General features: G+C 35.9%; 1 pseudogene across 1 annotated transcript; it reads right to left on the reverse strand.

Moving 5' to 3' along the window:
* Positions 1-215: 215 nt before the first annotated feature.
* Positions 216-1,832, reverse strand: LOC112631538 (annotated as a pseudogene). Its single transcript, XR_003121149.1, has one exon. The product of XR_003121149.1 is annotated as a hsc70-interacting protein pseudogene (transcript).
* Between the last annotated feature and the right edge of the window lie 7,503 nt (positions 1,833-9,335).

Below are 9,335 nucleotides of genomic sequence, written 5' to 3' on the forward strand. Positions count from 1 at the left end.
TAACACCAGAACATTTTCATCGCCCCCAAAACAAGCTACGTGCTCTGTAGCATTTAGTCACACCCTGTTTCTTCTCCTCTCAGGCCCCAGCAGTCACTAATCTAGTTCCCATCTTTATCGATTTGCCCATTCTGGATATTTCATACCGATGAAATAATATAATATACAGCTTTTTGTGTCTGGCTTTCTTCACTTAGCATAACACTTTCTTTTTTTTTTTTTTTTTTTTTTTTTTTTATGTTTGCCTCGCACTAGTAACTTTTATTTCACTCAAATTAGAGCAATAATCTTCCATACATATCTTCCCTGCCCAATTCAAAGAAAAAAAATCCTAAATGATTAGTAAAGAAAAATATAAGAATTAACAGACCCTTTAAATTTGTTTTAAATATTTTGAATATTTAAAAAGTGTTTAAAGTTTGTAATTCCTAGTAGGAAAACATTATCTGAATGAATACCCTAATGGCAAACCACTGTAAAATGCTTCAGCTGAATTTGGGGGAGAGGGGTAGGGATTATCTTCAAAGCACCCCAGCTCTCTTGATGAGAAGGTCAGAGGTACACTGGTTTGTATTATTGCGACATCCATAAGGTGATCTAGGTTGCTTTTCCTTCAGCAAGGGCTTTATTTATCAGAAGGGCATTACGCTTGACCTCCAAATTTGGCTGACAATTTACTGATGAGATTCATAACCTTTGGGTTGCTCTGGTATTTTGACATATTTGCTGGGTTCTGAGCCACATCCTGGAAGGCCACCATAACTTCTGGATCCTGCATGGCTGCAAGAACCTCTGGATCACTAAGAATTTCATTGAGTCCAGGCATTCCAGCCATTCCAGGCATGGCCCCTCCCATTCCAGGCATTCCTCCGGGAAAACTACCAGGCATTGCCCCAGGAAAGCCCCCTGGAAAAGAGCCATACTGAGCTCCTGACTGTCGTCTGGCTTCTTCCTCCCTCTGGGCTCTCTCATGCTCTTCTCGAGCCTTTTTAACTCGTTCTATTCTTTCTTTGATCTCTCGCTCTTCACGTTTTCGCTCATACTTTCTCTGATGTTCCGCAATTTTCTGTACCCTAGGTTGAACTTCTTTCAGCATTGCACTAGCATCTTCATCATAATCCAATTTACAGGCAAGGGCAAGATCATGGGCTGCTTCTTCCCAGTGGCCTAGAAGTCTGTGTGCTTTCCCTTGCCACTTGTAAGGCTGAGCTGAATCAGGATTTATCTCAATGGCTCTGTCACAGTCTCGGATAGCAGCATTTGGCTTCTGTAATTTGACGAAGACACTGGCCCTCTTGGCATACAAAATGGCCAAGCGAGGATTCAGCTTGATGGCATCTGTGAATAAGTCAATGGCTTTCTGGAGTTCACCATCATTAAGAGCTTCAATAGCAGCCACTTTTTTATCATTTGCCTGATCCATCATCTCCTCTGTTATCTCTGCATTTTCATCTCCCATTTCTTGAGGAGAATCAGTGTCTGGTTCAATCACACCTTCTTTATCAATTTCTAGATCACTTTCCTCACTTGATGGTTCATCTGCCTTTAAGTCTTCCTCCACCTTCTTACTATCAGGTTTTTCTTCCTTGGTATTTTCTTCTGATTTAGCTTTCTGAGTAGCAGGTGGTACTTTACCCCCCATGCTCTCCACCCACTCTCTCAGGAAGCGCATTTCCTCGGTGTGCAGAACGCTCGGATCCTGCTTACACATTTTCACAAAGGCCCGAAGCTCGTTCACTTTGCGGGGGTCCATGGTAGAGAGGTGGTGTGCGAAGCTGGGGGACTACGGCCCTGTTCCAGGCCCAGGCGCTGGCTCGGCGTGACCGCGCAGAAGGGTTAGCATAACACTTTCAAAGCTTATCCATATTGTAGCATGTGCCATTACTTAATTTCTTTTTAAGATTGAATAATGATATTTTATCGTAATAAAAATATCACATTTTGCTTCTCCATGCATCCATTGATGAAAGATTAGTATTGTGTTCAATTTCTGGCTTTTTGAATAATGCTCCTATGAATATTCCTGTACAAGTTTTTGAGTGGACCAGTGTTTTCAGTTATCTGAATATGTACCAGAGAATGGAATTGTTGTAGTCATATGGCAATTTTCCAACTGCCAAGATGTTTCCAAAGTAGCTGCACCATTTTATACTTCCAACATCATAGTATGAGGGTTTCAATTTCTTACATCCTCGTCAACACTTGCAATTCTTTGTCCTTTTTTATTATAAACATGCTAGTGGGTGTCAAGTGGTATCTCATTGTGGTTTTGATATGCATTTCCTAATACTAATCATATTGGCCATGTTTTTATGTACTTAATGGTCATTTGTGTTTATAATTTTCAAAACAGTTTTATTAATTTTTTTTGCTCATTTTTAATTGTGTTGTTTGCCTTTTTTCTTTTTTTGAGATACAGTCTCACTCTGTCACCTGGGCTGAAGTGCCATGGTACGATCTTGGCTCACTGCAACCTCTGCCTTCTGGGTTCAAGCAATTCTTCTGCCTCAGCCTCCCAAGTAGCTGGGACTACAGGTGTGCTCCACCAAGCCCAGATAATTTTTGTGTTTTAGTAGTGAAGGGGTTTCACCATGTTGGCCAGGCTGGTTTCGAACTCCTGACCTGAGGTGATTCACCCACCTCAGCCTCCCAAAGTGCTGTGATTACGAGCATTAGCTGCTGCACCGGCCTGTTTGCCTTTTGATTACCAAGTTGTGAACTTTCTTTCTGTATTCTGCATACTAATCCCATGAGATATGGATATGCATATAACACTTTCTCCCACTCTATGGGTTATCCATGTTATTAATGATGTTCTTTGAAACAAAGTATTTCAAATTTTTATGAAGTTAAATTTATCTATTTATCTATTAATTAATTAATTAATTTTGCTTTTGGTGCCACATCAAATAAACCATTGCCTAATTCAGAGTCAAAAAGATTTGCACCTGGATTTCTTCCAACAGTTTTATAAGTTAGCGGTGACATTGATTTATTTGATCCATATTTAGTTCATTTGTGTATGTGGTGTTAGGAATGTGTACAATTTCTTTCTTTCAACTTATGTTAAAAATATTTTTCTTTCCCCATTGAATTATCTAACTCCCTTTATGAAAAGATAATTCATCATAAATACGTGGGGTTATTTCTGTTTTCTAAAATCTACTCCATAGATCCACATACAAATTCTTGTGCAGACATCACACAATTTTTTTTTAATGTGGGATCAGAGTAAGCTTGAAATCAGAAAGTGTAACTTTGTCAAGTTTGTTCTACTACTTTTTAAAAAAATTAATAGACTTTATTTTTTAAAGCAGTTTAGGTTTATAGAAAAATAAGTAAAATTACAGAGTGTTTCCATATGAACTCGCACTTCCTAATTTCCCCTGTTATTAATATCTTGCATCAGTGTGCTACATTTGTTGATGATTGTTGAGCCACCTTATGATTAAAGTTCATAGTTTACATTAAAATTCACTTTTTTGTTGTGCATACTATGTTTTTTGACAAACATATAAGGATATGAGTCCATCACTGTTGTATCACACCAAGCAGTTTCACAGCCCTAAAAATCCTCTGTGCTCCACCATATTATTCTTTCTTCCCTACTTCTATTCCCTAACAACCACTAGTCTTTTGTGCTGTCTCTACGGGTTTTTCTTTTTTCAGAATGTTACAAAGTTGGAATCATAAAGCATGTAGCATTTTCAGATGAGGTTATTTCACTTAGCAATAGGAATCTAAAGTTATTTAATAAAGTTTTGTAACTTGATAACTCACTTATTTTTATTGTTGAATAATACTCCATTGTGTGAATGTTCCACAGCTTGTTTATCCATTCACTTATTTAAGGACAGCTTGGTTGCCAGGAAGTTTTGGCAACTATGAATAAAGCTGCTATAAACATTTGTGTGCAGAATTTTTTGTGGGCATAAGCTTTCAACTTATCTGGGACTTTTTTCAATTCACACCAGGGAGTGTGATTGCAGGATATATACTAAGAGTATGTTTTGTTTGTAAGAAACTGCCAAATTATTTTCCAAAGTGACTATATTATTTTGCATCCCAATGAGCAATACATTCTTCACGTTCTCACCAGGTTTTGGCGCTGTCAATGTCTTTCATTTCTGGCTAATGAAAAGGTGGTGTGTAGTGGTGTCTCATTGTTTAAACTCGCAAATCTCTAGTGGAATATGATGTTGACTATCTTTTTAAAATGCTTATTTGCTCTCTGCATCTCTCCTTTGGTGAGTTGGCCAGTCAATTGAAGACTTTAAGAACATAAACCAAAGTTTATGAGACAAGAAGAAATTCTGCTTCAAGGCTACAGCGTCAACTCCTTCCTGAGTTTCCAGACTACCAGTTTGCTCTGCAGATTTTAGGCATGTAAGTACCTACAATTGTGTGAGCCTATTTTTTAAAAATATTTTTTCTTCTCTTCTTTCTTTCTCTTTCCATATATACATATGGTTTGGGTTAGTGTTAGATATACAGCTATACACACACACACACACATACACACACATACATGCACTTACAATTTTCTCACAAAAAATATGTTTTTATGATAGTTTACATTTACCTATGTAGTTCCATTAACTCATGTTTTCATTTCTGCCCATCTTCATATGGATTGCCCATCTTCATATGGATTGAAGTTACTGACTAGTCTGAAAAACTTTTCCAGCCTGAAATATTTTGTTTGGCATTTCTTATAGGAAATGTAGGTTAACAATGATTTCTTTCAGTTTTGGTTGATATGTTAATGTATTAAATTCTTCATCATTTTGAAAGCTAGTTTTATGAATATAGAATTCTTGGTTGACAGACTTTTTTAAAAGACTTTGAATATGACATCTCATTGCCTTCTGGTTTCCATGGTTTCTGAAGAGAAAGTAGCTATTGATGTTATTGAAGATCCCCTTTCTTAAATCAGTCTTATTTTTCTTCCTACTATCCAGATCCTGTCTTTGTAGTCATATTTAGAAAGTTGATTATCATGTATCGAGGGGTGCCACTCTTTGAGTTTTTTCTCAAATAATGAAAGTTTATTATTTGCTTTCATTGAATTTCTTAGAAGTAAAGATTAAAGTTTTTTATAAAATTTAGGAAGTTTATGGCCATTATTTCTTTAAATATTTTTCCAGCCTTTCATTGTTTCCTTCCCTTTTGACACTCGCACCATGCATGTATTAGTATACTTGATGGTGTCTGGAATCCTGAGATTTTTTTTTCTTTCTGCTCCTAACATCAGATAATTTCAATTGACCTATCTTCAAGTTTGCTGCTTCTTTCTTCTGCTATCTCAAACTACTATGAACCCCTGTGGTATTTATTTTTCTTTCTCAGTTATTGTACTTGTGAAGAAAAAAAGAACTGATTTTTCCCGTTACCCTTACATACCACTTGGTAAAACAGTTCACCTCTGATCACAAAAACGTGTTGGGAATTTTCTGTCATCAACAATCATCTCTCCAACGGACATCAACTGGGTGTCTGATAATTCCATTTAAATCTCCAATACCTATCAATAGTGTCAGATCCCACAAGTTGAGGAGTTGAGGACTCGGTCCCACAAGACTTTGCCCCATTACAGATATTAGTTGCAAACCCCTGGTTGTGAGTTGTGCTTCTGACCAACTGGCTATAATTCCAGATTTCCACAATCCTTCCTTGGGTTCAATTAATTTACTAGTGTCTCATAGAAATAAAGGAGGCACTTACATTAAGTGGTTTGTTAATAAGGGATTTTAAAAGAATAGAGATGAACAACCACATGGAACAGATGCATATGCTAGTGTATGCAGAAAGGCGCAAAGGGTGGCCATGGCTTTTCCATCATATGACACTCTCCTGGAACCTCCAAAGAGCTATCTGTAAGCTCTTTGAACCCTGTCTTTTGGGTTTTTATGGAGGCTTCATTAGGATTGGTCACATCACTAGCCACTGGTGATCAACTCAACCTTCAGCCTCTCTTTTCTCTCGGGAGGTTGAAGGTGGGGCTGAAAGTTCTAATCTTCTAATCACATGGTTGATTTTCCTGATAACAAGCAAAAGTTCTAATCTTCTAATCACATGGTTGATTTTCCTGATAACAAGCCGCTCACCCCAAGGCTGTCCAAGTGCCCTCAGCCTCCAGTCATTTCATTAGCATGTAAAAAGACGCTTATCACCTCAGAAAATATAAGGATTTTAGAAGCTGTGTGCCAGGAACCCGGGCAGAGATATAATATATATTATATCATAATATTACAGTTCACACCCTAATCTCTGGCCATGGATTCCTTACAGAAAAAAATGATATACAACCCAAAAGACATGCACATATGATAAGAATTCCATTTAATTGTTGATAATTACTCCATGCCACCTTTATATTGCATGAAAATGTCTCTGAGTGGCGCTACTCACATTTTTAAATTTCCACTCAATCTTGTCAGGTTTTAAAAGCAAGAGTAGTGTCATCAATATATGGCTTCACTTTTGCAGGCATCTGGTATAATTGAGGTATGACATAATATCTTTTGCTTTAGGCCTCCTTCAAGGTGTTAATGTAATATCCTATTTCTTGTATTACATAATCCATGTATTCATTCTCTACCCTCAGCTACTTTTCTACTTTCTCTTCATTTAGACTTTTCAACTCCAGGATTTCCAGTTAATTCTTTTTTTAGTAATATTTATCTCTTTCTTTATATTCTTTATTTGATAATACACTGTTCTCATGCTTTCCTTAACTTCTACAGACATGATTTCCTTTAGCTCTTTGAACATATTTACAGCAGCTAACTTAACATCTTTGTCTAGTAAGCTCAACATCTGTCCTTTTTCAAGGACATTTTTTATTGATTGATTTTCTTTTCCTATGCATCAGCTATACTTGTATATTTTTAAAGGTCTCATTTCTTTTTGAAAATTGACATTTTAAATAATGTTAAAAGTTAATGTTTCCTCCTCACTCCCCTGGTTTATTATTGCTACTACTTATTGTTGTTTTTAGTTGCTATTAGTTGTTGTTGCTGCTGCAATGTTTTTTAGTGACTCTCTAGAATTAATTCTTGAGAGTCTGTATTTTATAGCACAAGTGACCCCAGAAATCTCTTCTTGGTTGCCTTAGTGCTTTGCATAATTAAGTCTCCCAAGTTCTCTAAGTTTACTGCAGCACGCATCTAATGCTTTGGGAGGCACTTCTTACCTCTGATTTAGCCTTCACTTCCTGTTTTTACATAACTATAAGGTCTTCTCAAATCTTTCCTGTCCAGCCTTGCATATGCATGTAACCATCTAGAAACCCAAGAATATGCTGGAGCTTTTCAAAGCCCTTTTTGGACATCTATGTTCTAACTTAGTAAGCTCTAAGTCAGGTCAAATAGAAACAAACCCTGTGAATTGGATTTTCCAGTGAACTCCTAGACAAGTCATACAGTAACAATTCTCTGTGGCAGGGGCTTTTAGAGAGCTCCAAACTATTCTGATTGTGCTGCTGCTTTTTCAGGCTGTTGGTTTTCAAGGCTGTCACAGAGCTAGGGGAGGGGCTAGGAATAGGATAAATTAAAATGCCAAAAAAGTATATTTTATTAAAATTATATTTCCCATAAACATTATTTGGATTTTTGCAAGACTTTAGTTAATATCCAGGATCCTGAAGGAGTGGATTTTGACAAGTTTTGCCATTGTTCTTTTTGTTTTTATAGGTGAAGGGAGTTTCAAATGTCCTTGCTCTGCCATATTGCTAACATTGCTAAAAATCATTCTTAATTAACCATGTGGATAATGGTAATTGTCAACATACTGTATGTTATATATATGAGAGTCACTATGCTCAAAGCCAATTATTTATACACTGGTTCTTATTTAATCCTGAAAATAATGCCAGCTTTCATCACTATGGAACAAATGAGAAAATTTTCTCAGGAAACTTCCCAAGCTCACACCAATCACACTGCTTGCTAATGAGAGAAATAATCACCTCTCTCTAATTCCAAATACCAAACTCATAGAATCAATAGTGTTAAAATATTTGTGTTTGAGTCATATTTTTATATATACTAAAATTTTTGGCAAACAATGGGAGACATTAAAAAAGTAAAATCAAGTTATTTATTTAACAAATCTCCTATGAACGGTAATATCAACCTTTCAAGTCCTCTTTAATGTTTTACTATGTATATATTTCCCAAATAATACTTCTTACAAATTCAAAAGACTTAAGTTATACCCAGTTCTAATGTGTGTACCATCACATTCTTGTAGCTTAATGCTAAGATATACCTCTCATTTCTCTATCTTAGCAAGTACTCATTTCTACCCTATGCCAAAAACCCTACCCAGTTCAAAATCTAGGCAGACAGATATCATTGTATATTTTATGCATTCCCCAGTGTAGAACAACAAATGGTTTTTGGTGAGCAATCTTCCATAGCACATTTGTAAAGAAATAAAATTTATATAAACTAGAGTGATAGAACTCATGTTATGATAAAAAAAATCTCAATAACTCCTTCACACAGTCAGTATCAAAAAGACCATTAGACAGTATTACTGAAAGCCTTTATCTTTATTTTTGCTTTGTTTATTTTGTTTCATAAAATAAATGTAGGAGTATTTATGTAAAGTTTAGTTATCAAAAGCATCCAAAAGGAATTCATAAAAACTTAAGCACAATTTAGACACCATTGGTAGTGTTATTACTGTATTTTGGATGTTAGTTGTGCTCTCCAACACTAGCACTTTTAAATTTTGGATCATAGAGAGTGGGTTGAAAACTTAACACTTTTTAAATTCTCCAGATGTCTATTTCTAAGCCAATTTACTCAAAAATCATAATGTAACAAAAATGACCTTCTAAGTTAACAGGATTTATCTTTCAATAGTAAGCAACAGGAAGTAAGTCATTTGAAAACATACTGTAGATAAAACATCTACCTTTCAGCAGCATTCAGAAAATACCCTTTCTGTTGCTTTGGCCACACTCACAAGCACACATAGTAAATGGTAGAATAGCTGTAAACTACCAACATAAGATTTTCCAAGTGTGATTTTTTTATATCTCATTTTTATACTAAGGTAGTTATAAAAGCAGAGACAAATACATGAAAATCATCATCACACTCACAGATTTGCTTTAGAAATAAGAAAGCATTCTTTTTAAATAGTATCTCCTCTGAAAGAGTGACCTCAGCAAGACAAAATAGGGGTTCTCTGGCTGCTTATGCCTCCAACAGAAATCCAATTATGAACTATCCACAGAAAAAAATATCTTCATAAACATCTCAGAACTTGAGAATGAGGCTGAAACACTCCCTTGAACTGAAAAACTGAAAAAAAGCCATATT

The sequence above is a fragment of the Theropithecus gelada genome, chromosome 9 (assembly GCF_003255815.1).
Source record: "Theropithecus gelada isolate Dixy chromosome 9, Tgel_1.0, whole genome shotgun sequence".
Classification (NCBI taxonomy): domain Eukaryota; kingdom Metazoa; phylum Chordata; class Mammalia; order Primates; family Cercopithecidae; genus Theropithecus; species Theropithecus gelada.